Genomic DNA, 13,752 nt, shown 5'->3' with positions numbered 1-13,752 from the left:
TTTTTCACACCATTGTAAAGTTGAAAAACTGTAAGCAAACTGTTGTAAGATTGGGGACCATTTGTTTAACACTCAATATCCTGTTCTCTGATAGTGAAACTGGTATTACAGGAAAAACTGTGCCTCCGAAGAATTCTTGGTTTTCTTAGAATGATACCCTTTCCCCAAATGAATAATGGCTGGGGACTTCCCTGGTGGTCCGGTGACTAAGACTCCACGCTCCCAGTGCAGGGGCCTGGGTTCGATCCCTGGTCAGGGAACTGGATCCCACATCCCGCAACTAAAGGTCTTGCATGCCAGCAAGTAAAGACCTCCAATGCTGCAACGAAGATCACGGCAACGAAGACTGAAGATCCCACGTGCCACTAAGACCGACACAATCAAACAGACAAAAATAAATGACGACTTGCCACTTGAAGACACTCGCCAGCTTCTTTCTTTTCAAAGTGGGATGAGAATCTTATCATCTGATTCAAGTGGGATGATAAGGCTTTCTCTGAGGCCAGCCCTGATGCCCCGCTCTGTTCTCGGGCACCCAGCCGAGGCTCACTCGGGTTGTGCAGCCTCGTTCGTCCTTCCAGGCTCCGACCAAGCCCGGCTCAGAACCGGGCTGTCCGTTTCCCTGACTACCTGGGAGCTGCACCATGTGACAGGGTGGCTCTGAGAGTGAAAGCAAGCTGGCACTGTGGAGCTGGGAACGAGGAAATGTGAGTCGAGTGTGTGTGCGTGTGTGTCTGTGTCTGTGAGGTTGGGCGTTGTTCCTGAGCTCCATCCCAGAGCTGCCAAAAGGTGGGAGACTGACTGGCTGGGTTAATCATGCATTCTGAGCTTTTGATGGGGCCCGACGAGACAGATGCCTGAGCAGGTTCAGTGAACAACTTGGTTGAGGTCACCTTGGCTGATGGAGGAAGGGCACTTGCCCTCCTGTGGCAAAGACAGGAAATGGCTTTCCTGTCACTTCCAGGGTAGCGCTCAGTGTGGCAAGCGGGTCTCTGATTGGATGAGCCCAGCACTGGAGCAGTTTCTGTGGAGAGGTTGAACCAGACAAGTGTTTATTGCTGCAGCACGAAAATTAAAAGGTTGCTAGGGGAAGGCAAGGGAGGCAGGAAGTTAAGTGCTGAGTCCCCTACAAATGCCGCTGCCGTGGTCCGCCCCCAGCCCATCGGTGCAGATTACAGAGAAGGGATTTTCCTTAAATTCTAGCTGACAATGAAATTACATTTGGGGTATAGTTTTACCCTCGACTGATGCTTTTCCTGAACTGGAACTGAAATGTCAGTCACCTGACCTTCTAGTCACTCAGTTCTTTTAATTAAAAGATGGTTCTAAGCAAAATCCAGTAGTGGCCCATTTATTATTTATCAAGCATTTTCCTTCCAGCAGTTAGTGAAAGGTCAGTGGCTTCAACGGATGCTTTGTTTTGGGTGAGCAGCTTAGATGAAAAAGATACACAATCAATCTCCACTCCCTCCTATTTGCTCACAGGCAGGACACTGTTTAATAGTCACTGTGGCATTTAGGATCTCAGACCTCTTGAAACATGCGGAAAAGTGCATGTGCATCCCTTGCTGCTGAACATTTCTCCAAAAGCAAACATCAGGTTGTGATTATGGTTAATAATGAGATATTGATTGTTTGAAAATGTCACCGCCTGGGACGTTGGCCCCAACACCGCTAGATGGCGCTGCCCTCTCACGCTGACGGGCCACGATCGGTTCGTTTCCTTGCCTCGGGATACCTTGCCTTTCAAGGTTGGCGAGTGTCCTTGGAAAATGATGTTCTGGCTGAGATTTAGGAAGCTGAGGTCCTGGGGGTGCCTGGGGGTACAGTAGAGATGGGAGTGGAAGGGCCACAGGACACATGCCAAGACCTGCAGAGTGGGGGTGGGTGGACCCAGCGCAGTCTGCACCCTAACAGGAGCAGAAGGGGAAGGACCTAACCAGTGCTGAGCCCTTGGAGTCTCTGCCCGCAGCAGGGTTCTCTGACCTCCAGTCAGTCTGCGAATTTGCTTCAGAGGATGGAGGGAGAGAATGGTGCAGGCAGAGGGGGCAGTGCGGAGCCACGGAAACACCCAGGCCTGTGGCCAGACACCTGAGATTGAAACCCTGATCAGTTGCTTTGTCTTGTGAATGAGCAAGTGAATAGCTTGTGCCTCGGTTTCCTTATCTGCAGGACAGGAAACCCCACAGCTGCCTCTTGGAGTTGTGATATGCAGCAAACAAGCGTCAACAAACCGGATCTGTCTTCGCTCTCTCTGCTTGGAAAGCTTCAGCAACTGTTGATTCCCACTGGATGGAAGTGAACGTGCTTTAGACCAAAATGCAGAAGAAACAAAACGTTGGTGTCACATACCTTTTCACCAGATGCTTGTTTAATCATTTGTCTTTTCTCAACCCTCTCCCCCAGTAGTTACCATCTCCTTTATCGTCTTCCAGCCTCCTAGTAGCCAATCAATCAACCAAAAAACCCAAAGGATGAAACCAAAGACCATCCTGGGAACTTGTCCATCATTGGAACTTACCCAATGCTGGTAGGTTTCACTGAAAAACTTGCTTTTCTTTAGTTATTTCTTAAGCAGACTCTGTGTGTGTGTGTGTGTGTGTGTGTGTGTGTGTGTGTGTGTAGAAACTGGTGTCTTACTGGCATTCCTTCTGTCACTTTTTCCCTTTGTCATTGTTGCTCCCCTGCCTTCCTTGTGGTAATCTTTTCTCCTTTCTTTCTCTCCTCTGCACCCCAGACTGTAGGGGGTAGCCAGGGGGTCATGACCTAGAGGCCTGGAGGAAGAGCTCTGGCCTCTTTCCTCCGGAGGTCTCAGTCAAAAGAATTGTGCTCGAGTCCTGGCACTTGCTTCCCTGTGTGACTGTGGCTTTGAGTAGGTCACTTAATCCTTCTAAATATTCAGTTCTAGGGAAGTGAAAGCGCTCAGTCATGTCCAGCTCTTTGTGACCCCATGGACTGAACAGTCTATGGAATTCTCCAGGCTAGAAGAGTGGGTAGCCTTTCCCTTCTCCAGGGGATCTTCCCAACCCAGGGATCGAACCCAGGTCTCCTGCATTACAGGTGGATTCTTTACCAGCTGAGCCACAAGGGGAGCCCAAGAATTCTGGAGTGGGTAGCCTCTCCCTTCTGCAGGGGATCTTCCCAACCCAGGAATTGAACCGGAGAGCCTACTAGGTCCTTGAAAGTGTGTTTGTTGAGTGAACGAATGGACAAATAAACGTTTCCCCATCCATACCGTGGGGAGACTCGTACCAGCACCGTGTATGCTTTGGGGGCAGAACCCATACAAGAGACGGATGTGACAGAATGGTGTAAACGCTCGAGCCTCCTACAGTGACAGGAAATAGCGGTGTGGGGAGATGGAAATGGCCCTGGCCGCAGAGCCAGGCTTCCCCCAGGAGAACAGAGGCGGGGATTTTGGAGGGTCCAGAGCAGCAAGGAGGCCGGTGGTCTCTCCTGCTGAGGAGTCCTGCTGAGGAGGCCTGCTCTTGCACAACCCCCTGCAGACACGCTCAGGATCACCTACCGCACATTAAACGTGGGGAGGGGAGAGGGGGTCCTGAGCTCTCTCACCGGCTTCCCTGGCCTCTGCCAAGTGCGGGAGACGGCCCTGCTCCAGCCTTGGTCCCTGCCGCTGCACCCTCCTGCGGCTTGCCAGGCTTGCCAGCTCCATCCCCCCGCCCTGGCCCGTGTGTTGCTTCAGCCGCTCGAGGCTTCCAGCCCACCCCTCCCAGGGTAAAATTCCGCCAACCACGGGCTGCTGTCGTCACTGCTGCCTCAGCCTTGGGCTGACTGTCACCTCTCACGGCAAGGCAGGGTCTCCAGTTCAGACCGGGCAGAGGGAGGGTCCAGGCCCAGGCCTGGCTGATCTCACCGCACCCGGCTCCTGCCACACTCGTGGGGGCCCCTGAAGTTAGAACAAGAGGCTTAACCTCAGAAAAACAACAAATTAAATCCTAAGGAGGCAACCTCGCCCCCTCTCTCACTTTCCCACTTTTGGATGTGAGAGAAAAGGAAGGGGCTGTGGGAGACAGCCCAGCTGAGTAGGAACATTTGGTAACCTGAGTTCCAGGCAGATAAAATGCACCAGAATTTCCCACAGTCCTACAGCTTTCCAGCGGTGTCTCCTGGCCTGGGCAACTTAAGTGCCAATCCAGCATGTTCTCAGAACTGGACCTGTTTATTCCTTCCCTTTTGATTACTGAAGTAATCAAAATCAAATTCAGACCAACCTCTGAAAAGAACCACTTTGAATACCTATGAAGTCAAGAAGGTTGAATTTAGGAAAGTCTCATCTACAGGACTTTGTTCCCCTGAGCTGTAGGCCACTTATAATTAATATTAATGAAAGACAGATGACAGATGCTTATTGCTCAACTGACAGACGTGCTGCTAAAGCCCACGGGGGTTACTTTAAGATCTAAAGGACTTGAATGTACTTCGCTGTCACGTTGAAGAGAATAGAACTTTCAGGGTGTAATCAAAATTTCGTATGTATGAGAACTCAGTGACCCACAGGCAATGTCTGCCTTAACAACACAACACGACACAAAAGAACTGAGTGTGCCGCCATTGCTTACCGACATTTAGAAATAGCTCCTTTAAGCCCCAGACCGAGGCGGGAGATGAAGGGAGACCATAGGTGCAGCACAGGGTCCGGCTCCTGGAGACCCCAGCCCAGACTCAGCTCATGCCCTAATTGGGAGACCCCAGCGTTCACTTTTCACTTTCATGCATTGGAGAAGGAGATGGCAACCCACTCCAGTGTTCTTGCCTGGAGAATCCCAGGGACGGGGGAGCCTGGTGGGCTGCCGTCTGTGGGGTCGCACAGAGTCGGACGCGACCGAAATGACTTAGCATTAGCCCAGACTCAGCTCATCCCCTAATTGGCTGTGACTTTGGGACGTCGTTAACCTTTTCAGCCATTTGTAAAATAAAGGGTTGAGCTGCAAGACCTCAAAAGGCAGAGTCTTTGGGTCTGTGGTTCCGAGAAGAACTGCAAAGCTGGGGCGAGAAAGCATGCTCCAAGACTTACTAAATACATACTCAAGGTCTTTTCAGTTTTTAAATGTTGATTATGGAAACACTCATAAAGGTAGAGAAAATAGTGCAATGATCCTCCACATATTCATCATGTAGACTTAACTCATGAATATTTTGCCATATCTGCTCGTCTGTATTTTTTTTGAAAATTTTTTTAAATAGAAAAATTATTTATTACTGCTCTTTTCATGTATCTTATTGTTCCAGAAACAGTCTTCCGTACATATCTGAAATGATGTACTGTCACACACTCTGTTTAAAGGCAAAGCCTCATTGATAAAGCTGATCAGCTGTCCAGAGTTCTCAGCTTATGGGACCTCACTTCCTGGTTTTACATTAATTTCTGAAGGTCAGAAAAGTCACCTCCAAAAAATGTCAAGGGCTTTGTAAAAAACAATCACTTTATTCAGTATTATAGCTGTAGAAATGAAGTACATTTTCTTTAAGAAATAAAAAAAAAAAACCACAAAGAAAATGCCACTTAACATCATTGGTACGTCAGTAAAGGCCAGCAGGGAAAAATACTGATAAGCTTGTTTCTGACACCAAAAAGGCATTCTAGTCCAAGCTTTAATATGGTTCCTATTTTTTCACTAGATGTTTCTTTTCTGCTATTTTTTATCCTTTTCCCTATTTCATATCCAAGGACTAGTACAGCCTTTAAATTTCATTAACAGGAGAAAATTCAGTACCTGCTGATTTCTTCTCAAAAGACACTCTAACCCATTAGATACCCCAGCAGCTTCATTCTCATGAAGACTCTAGCCATGAAAAAACTCAAACAGGAAGCTGGATGCAAGTCCTTCCATAACATACTGTCCATTTAGGCCAAGAAAGCTACTGGTCTCTGATGTCCGTGTTCATCAGTCACTGAACCAACACTTGAAGGTTCAACAATAACATCACAACGCATCCCTCCAGTAGGGAGGAAGTAAGACACCACCACCAGAGCGCACACCATCGTAGCCGACGGCATGTGCACCCAGGGCGGCTTCTTCAGCTTCAGGTTCGGGCATTCGAGCACCAAGAACGGGACTCGGTCCAAACTCTCCATGTTGGTGGCGGCAGGGGAAGCTCTCAGCCTCCAACCTCATGCGCCACCCACAAACAGCTGACATATTTTTAAAGTAAGTCCAGACATGGCCTCTGTCGCCCAAGGCTACAGTCTTTCCTCGTGGCTCAGCTGGTTAAGAGTCTGCCTGTAAAACAGGAGACCTGGGTTCACTCTCTGGGTCAGGAAGATCCCTTGGAGAAGGAAATGGCAGCCCACTCCAGTATTCTTGCCTGGAGAATCCCATGGACAGAGGAGCCTGGTGGCTTATAGTCTATGGGGTCACAAAGAGTCAGACAGGGCTGAACAACTTTCACTTTTACCCAAGGCTACAGTCTGCTTTTGCGAGGTGCTGGAGTGACTGTGAGGAGATTCCCCATGTCCAAGCGCAGAGCAAGAGACTTCCAGAAAAACATTTACTTCTGCTTTATTGACTATGCCAAAGCCTTTGACTGTGTGGATCACAACAAACAGTGGAAAATTCTTCAAGAGATGGGAACACCAGACCACCTGACCTGCCTCCTGAGAAATCTGCATGCAGGTCAAGAAGCAACAGTTAGAACTGGACATGGAACAACAGACTGGTTCCAAATCAGGAAAGGAGTACGTCAAGGCTGTATACTGTCACCCTTCCTGTTTAACTTCTATGCAGAGTACATCATGGGAAATGCTGGGCTGAGTGAAGCACAAGCTGGAATCAAGATTGCCGGGAGAAATATCAATAACCTCAGATATGCAGATGACACCACCCTTATGGCAGAAAGCGATGAACTAAAGAGCCTCTTGATGAAAGTGAAAGAGGAGAGTGAAAAAGTTGGCTTAAAGCTCAACATTCAGAAAACTAAGATCATGGCATCTGGTCCCATCACTTCATGACAAATAGATGGGGAAACAATGGAAACAGTGACAGACTTTATTATTTTGGGCTCCAAAATCACTGTGGGTAGTGACTGCAGCCATGAAATTAAAAGACACTTGCTCTTTGGAAGAAAAGTTATGACCAACCTAGACAGCATATTAAAAAGCAGAGACATTACTTTGCCAACAAAGGTCATCTAGTCTAAGCTATGGTTTTTCCAGTAGTCATGTATGGATGTGAGAGTTGATGCTGATGCTTTTGAACTGTGGTGTTGGAGAAGACTCTTGAGAGTTCCTTAGACAACAGGGAGATTCAACCAGTAAACCCTAAAGGAAATCAGTCCTGAATATTCATTGGAAGGACTGATGCTGAAGCTGAAACTCCAATACTTTGGCCACGTGATGTGAAGAACTGACTCACTGGAAAAAACCCTGTTTCTGGGAAAGATTGAAGGCAGGAAGAGAAGGGGATGACAAAGGATGAGATGGTTGGACAGCATCATCCATGAGGTCGCAGAGTTGGACATGACTGAGCGACTAAACTGAACTGAACTGACAGTCTGCTTCTTTGAAAAACAAGACTTTAACAATACCATCATTAGGCCTGAGAAGATGGTAATTAAAAGTAATTTAGGGACTTCTTTGGCAGTCCAATGATTAAGACTTGGAGAGGGCATGGGTTTGACCCCTGGTCAGGGAACTAAGACCCCACATTGCCTTGCATGCATGCAATCCCCAGTCCACATTCACATTTCCCCATAGTTCTCTGGACAGGCTCCTAGCCTCCTCCTACCCCATGTCAGTCCCTGGGGTCAACCACTGTTAACTATGTCTAGTTTTAGAGCCCCTGGTGATTCCCTTTCCAGAAATCATAGTTTATACCACCAATTCTTGTTTACCATCTGCGGTCACAGTGTTTGAGCTTCCTGCTAGGATGGATGAGGGTTCAGCTAACTTGCTTCCACTGTGGTGTATTTCCACCTAGTTCCTCTGAATAGTAATGTTGCAGGAAGGGGGACCCCTTCCAGGGCCCGAGAGTGGGCCTTTGTCTAACTCTCGGAAATGAATTGTCCAAGGAGACACATGCTGACGAAGCAAGAAGCTTTATGGCGCCCAGGTGGAGAGCAGCAGGGTGAGGGAACCCTGGAGGCCGGCTCTGCCACATGGCTGGCAGTCTCAGGGTTTATGGAGATGGGATTGTTTCTGGGTTTTCTTTGGTCCATCGCTCTGACTCGGGGTCTTTCCTGTGGACACACATCGCTCAATGAAGATGGATTCCAGTGAGAAGGACTCTGGGAGATTGGTAGGACATATGGACTGGCGTCCCCTCTCTCGGTTTGGCCTTTCCTGAATTCTTCAGGTTGGTTATAACTTGTTAGTTCTGCGTTCCTTACCAGGACCTCCTGTTGTAAGATAACAGAGGCAGGTGGCTACTATTTTGCCTGGCCAGGGCAGGCAGTTCCAGTCAGTGGTTCCCGTAACAGTAACACTGACTGAGGTTCTACTTCGGGTTGAATTGTGTCATCCCCCAAAGATATGCTGAAGTCCTCATTTCCGGTGCCTGTGAATGTCACCTTATTTGACAATCAGGTCTTTGCAGATGTAAACAAATGAATGCACGGTCATATTGCATTAGAGCCAGCCCCAAATCTAATGGCTGGCATCCTCAGGAGAGAGGTATTTGGAAACAGACCCACACAAAGAGGGAAGACAGCTGCGTGAAGACAGAGGCAGAGACTGGAGAGATGTGAGCAAAAAACAGAGTGCTGAGGGTTGCCTGCAACCAGCAGAAGCTGGGAGAGGCAAGGAGGGGTCCCCCCTTAGGCCCCTCAGGGACAGCGTGGCCCCGCAGGCCCCCAGAATTGTGAAAGAATAAATTTTTGTTTCAGACTACTCCATTTGTGGTGGTTTTTTATGGCAGCCCCAGGAAACCAGTACAGGGCCTTCCCAGGTGGCGCTAGTGGTAAAGAACCCGCCTGCCAATGCAGGAGACACAAGAGACACAAGTTTGATCCCTGGGTCAGGAAGATCCCCTGGAGGAGGGCACGGCAACCCACTTCAGGATTCTTGCCTGGAGAATCCCATGGACAGAGGAGCCTGGCGGGCTGCAGTCCATGGGGTCACAAAAGAGCTGGACACAACTTATGACTAAACAACAGCAGCAATGTAGGGAGAAACCCAGTTCTTCCCTCCTGGGTATTTCTTCCTGTGAGTTGCCTTTACTGCTCACAGATAATACGTCTGGTCAGCAAGTGTGTGGCCGTTTCCCCCTACAACAAATGATTCTCTGAGACATCAGCTGAGTATCCCACCGTTTAATTCAGTTCTGACCCTGTCTGCCGAGAGATAGCATTAGGTCCCCAGGTTGAGAGCCCAGTCTTTTAAGACTGCCCACCCCATCTCCCCTGCACATACCTCAGATGCCAGTCACAAATCCAGGTTATCATCTGTACTTCACACCAACCAGCTGTAGATCAGAGCTTCCAACTACCCGCTCCTTGGGTATGATTAATTTGCTACAGCAACTCACAGAACTCAGAGGAACACTTACTTACATTTACCAGTTTACATGTGATAAAGGACACAGATTAAAGGCCGGATGGAAGAGATGCACAGGACAAGCCCTCTGCAGGGAGTTTCCCTTGCAGTCCCGCTACATGTTTACGAACCCGGACGGATCTTGGACCCCACACTTTTGAGATTTTATGGAAGCTTCATCAAGTAGGTACGATCAATCATTAACTCCATTTTCAGTCCTTCTACCTCCTAAAGAAAATGGGGGGTCGGGGCTAAAAATTCCAAGCTTCTGACTGTGGCTTGGTCTTTCTGGTGACCAGCACCTCAACCAGGAACCATCCAAGAGCCCACTGCTTTAGAACAAAAGACATTCCTAGTCTGCTGGAAATTACAAAGGTTTCAGGAGTGCTGTGTCAGGAGCTGGGGACAGAGACCGATGTATTTATCGAATTACAAATCACGATATCACAATTACATAAGATGCATACAGCTCTATTTCTTGTTCCATCAGCTACCTTGACTGTATATTTCGTAAGATAAGAATAAGAACCAAAGGTTTCAACAGGCAGCTGAATGGACCCAGGGTCTGAGAAGTCAGAGGGATCGTGAGCTGCCCCAGGCAAAAGGGCACATTCTTCCGAGCTAGGTCATAGCTGCTCCAGCTTGAAGACTGTAGGGGGTCCCAGTGGTGGAACTGGAGCTGAAGGAGAGCCCTGCCCAGAGTTGAGGTTATCTCGCGTGCTTCTAGGCACCAGCTCCCAGAATCTGCCTGCTTCCCTCTTGCTTCTCAGAGACCTGCTCTTCTGGAAAGGTTCCGGATGCAGGCTGTGGAGATGGGTCCTCACAGAGCGGCTTCCTCTGAGTCTGGTTTTGACATGAAGCACCAGTGGGCATTGGGAGATGCTAGAAGATGATTGAGTGATGCTCCCCTTTTATTCTGTAGGAATGTTATTCACCATCTTTTCCACTCTGGAAATTCATGAGAGAAGTTTCTTTCACATCTTGATTCAAAGAAAATCTGTGCCTTTTCTGTACAAATCGGATGGCTTACTTTTGTGGTCTTGGAAAATCCAGTATCTTAGTTCCCCTTAGCTCTGGCTGTGAGGAAATTCAGAGTTAAAGTATCAGGCATGTGTAACTCTGGCGTAGGGGCTTACAATGGAACTTGCTTGATAGTTAGGGAATATTTCATGCATGCTAAAATTACAGAGACTATACAACAAATATTCACATACCCACCCCCCAGTTTCAGAAGCAAAATGAGCATACAAATGAAGCCCCCTAGGTACTCAGACCTGATTCCTTATCCCATGATAAATAGCTTCTTGGACTAGGTATTTATGCTTCCCACTTAAAAAATAATAAATTAAAAAATTTTTTCCCAATGTATGCATCTGTAACAAACACACAACATTATTTTGCATGTCTTAAAACATATTAGTGGTTTCACACTACATGTAGACCATATGTGTGTGTGTGTGTGCATGCTAAGTCGCTTCAGTTGTGTCTGACTCTTTTCTATGCTATGGACTGCAACCGGCCAAGTTCCTCTGTCCATGGGATTCTCCAAGCAAGAATACTGGAGTGGATTGCCAGGCCCTCTTCCAGGGGATCTTTCCCACCCAGGGATTGAGCCCGAGTCACTTACACCTCCTGCATTGACAGGCGAGTTAGTTCCTTACCACTAGTATCACCTGGGAAGCCCGTACTGTAGATGTAGTCTTCGATAATTTGTTCTTTTTACTCAAAACTCTTATTCTGAGACTTGTGTTGACACATGAAATTAATTCCATTTTCACTGCTGTACAATATTCTATTATGGTTGTTCAGTTGCCAAGTCATGTCTGACTCTTTGCAAGCCCACGGCCTGCAGGACACCAGACTTCCCTGTCCCTCACCATCTCCTGGGGTTTGCCCAAATTCATGTCCATTGAATTGGTGATGCCATTCAACCATCTCTGTCATCCTCTTCTCCTTCCCAGCACCAGGGTCTTTTCCAGTGAGTCAGTTCTCTGTATCAGGTGGCTAAAGTACTGGAGCTTCAGCTTCAGCTTCAGCATCAGTCCTTCCAATGAGTTATTCAGGGTAGATTTCCTTTGAGATTGACTGGTTTGATCTCTCAGCTCCTCATAGCAAAATTCAAGTTTAACTTAAAGAAAGCGGGGAAAACCACTAGGTCAGTCAGCTACGACTCAAATCAGCATTCTATTCTTAGACTAGAGAAATTATGCTGTAGTGTTTAAGAGCATGGCTCTGGAGCCAGAATGCCAGGGTTCAAATCCCAGCTCTGTCACTTTCTAGATCTGTGACCTTGGGCAAATTAAATTTTCTGTGCCTCAGTTTCTGCAGCTATAAAATAAGGCCAAGGATAGCATGTACTTCATAGAGCTGATGTAAAGATTTGAAATAAGGTTGTAGTTGTAAAGCGTCTAAAATATGCCGGGTTCATGGGGTGTGCTCTTTAAGAGCTGGCAGTCCCACATTTATTTACCTGCTGGTGGGCTTTTAAGCTGTTTCTAGTTTTTTGTTTTGTCTCCAGGATGTGGCAGGGAACATTATTTTTTTAATTGGGATGTAGTTGCTTTACAATATTGCGTTAGCTTCCTCTGTACAATGAAGTGAATCAGCCATATGCACAGTAAATTCTCTCCCGCTTGGACCTGCCTCCCATCCCCTACCCACCCCCTACCCCACGCCAGTCATCTCAGTCACCACAGAGCACCGAGCTGAGCTTCCTGTGCCATATAGCAGCTTCCCACTAACTATTAATACCTCTTTTACACATGGTCGTGTATATATGGAATCTAAAGTGGCTCAGACGGTAAAGTGTCTGCCTGCAGTGCGGGATACCTGGGTTTGATCCCTGGGTTGGGAAGATCCGCTGGAGAAGGAAATGGCAACCTACTCCAGTACTCTTGCCTGGAGAATCCCATGGATGGAGGAGCCTGGTGGGTAGTGTACATTATGTCTGTCCCAATCTCCCAATTCACCCCACCCTTGCGTCCCCCCTCCCCATGTCCGCATGTTCTTGTCCTGAAATAGGTTCATCAGGAACATTTTTCTAAATTCCACATATATGCTTTAATATATGATATTTGTTTTTCTCCAGTCTCTAGGTCCATCCACATCTCTACAGATGACCCAACTTCATTTAATGGCTGAGTAATATTCCATTGTGTATATATGTACCACATCTTCTTTATTCACTCATCTGCCAATGGACATAGGGAACTGTATTGTAAATGTTTCTTTGTGCAAGAAAGAGACCCTCTGAGCTGAGTACACACCCGGGAGTGGGATTGCTGGGCTGCAGGGCGTTCCGGTCTTTCACTGTCTGGGCGGTGCCACATCGTTCTCCTGGAACTGCTGTGCTGAGCGGCTGAGTGCTCCCATCGCTCTCACCGTGGCGCTCTCCTAACGGTGTTTTGTGTACTACTTTCGCTTACACTTTGCTTGATCTTCCTTTCCCTTTGTCCAAATATCCCCATCTACTCATTTTTATCCTCATGCCCATTTCTATAAGCGTTCTTTTGTCCCTTCACCCTCCTTTTTTCTTTTGAATGAAGCAGAATCTAAATGCATAAGAATTAGGGCCTCACAGAATGGAGGTCATAATACAGGGCTGCCAGCTGCCCCCACCCTGGACCTGCAGGCGCCCTGGCTCTCGGCGTTTGGAGAGGTTGCTATGTTACGGCTGATATGAGTACTGAGTGTTCACTATGTCATAGGTGCCCTGGCTACGTTATCTTGTTCAGTCTTACAGCAACCCCATGATATAGGACCATTAGAGTCAAAGAACCTTGATTCGAAGGAGGCAGTGATGCCGGAGTCTCTGCTCTTAATCAAGGCCACTGAGGGGGCTGCCCAGCTGGGGTGACTCAGGCACAATTTGCATAGACTGCCGTATGAACAGCGCCCCCTGGAGGTGTCCAGTGCCATAGCCCTGGCCTTCTACTAAGTAAGAGCTTAAGGAAAATGCTTCCGACCTATCTGATAGGCTTAGGAGGGTAGGCACGTGACCCACTGAGGGGCTTTTCTGGTCTGGATATATAGGAATTTCTTAGGGTCTTAGTGCTTCAGGTTCTACAAGCCTATTGGCGTGGAAGCCCTCCCACCTGTATACACATTTCTTTAGGAAGGGAGAGCCCAGCGTGGGCCCCATGTGCTGACACCGACCATGTAAGGGCATGAACTCGGCCGCGGTTGGCGGCTCCCCATCTTGGTCAATGCAGACGTATTGAGCAGTATATTACGAGTGTGTCTCACTCCGATGATGTGTTATG

The 13,752-nt window shown here is 47.9% G+C and overlaps 1 long non-coding RNA gene and 1 pseudogene across 1 annotated transcript; one reads left to right on the top strand and one right to left on the bottom strand.

The window, feature by feature from the left end:
• Positions 1–545: 545 nt before the first annotated feature.
• Positions 546–3,254, top strand: LOC109573537 (uncharacterized). The gene is made up of 4 exons (XR_002182934.2): positions 546–707; positions 2,173–2,337; positions 2,436–2,530; positions 3,061–3,254. It is a non-coding gene; the product is annotated as an uncharacterized lncRNA (long non-coding RNA).
• A 2,612-nt stretch (positions 3,255–5,866) lies between these two features.
• On the bottom strand, positions 5,867–6,099 carry LOC109573540 (oligosaccharyltransferase complex subunit OSTC pseudogene; annotated as a pseudogene).
• Positions 6,100–13,752: the final 7,653 nt, after the last annotated feature.

Source organism: Bos indicus, chromosome 19, assembly GCF_029378745.1.
Source record: "Bos indicus isolate NIAB-ARS_2022 breed Sahiwal x Tharparkar chromosome 19, NIAB-ARS_B.indTharparkar_mat_pri_1.0, whole genome shotgun sequence".
In the NCBI taxonomy this organism is placed as follows: Eukaryota; Metazoa; Chordata; class Mammalia; order Artiodactyla; family Bovidae; genus Bos; species Bos indicus.
The sequence above is the reverse complement of the archived record's forward strand: the minus strand, read 5'-3'. Positions and strand labels throughout refer to the sequence as shown.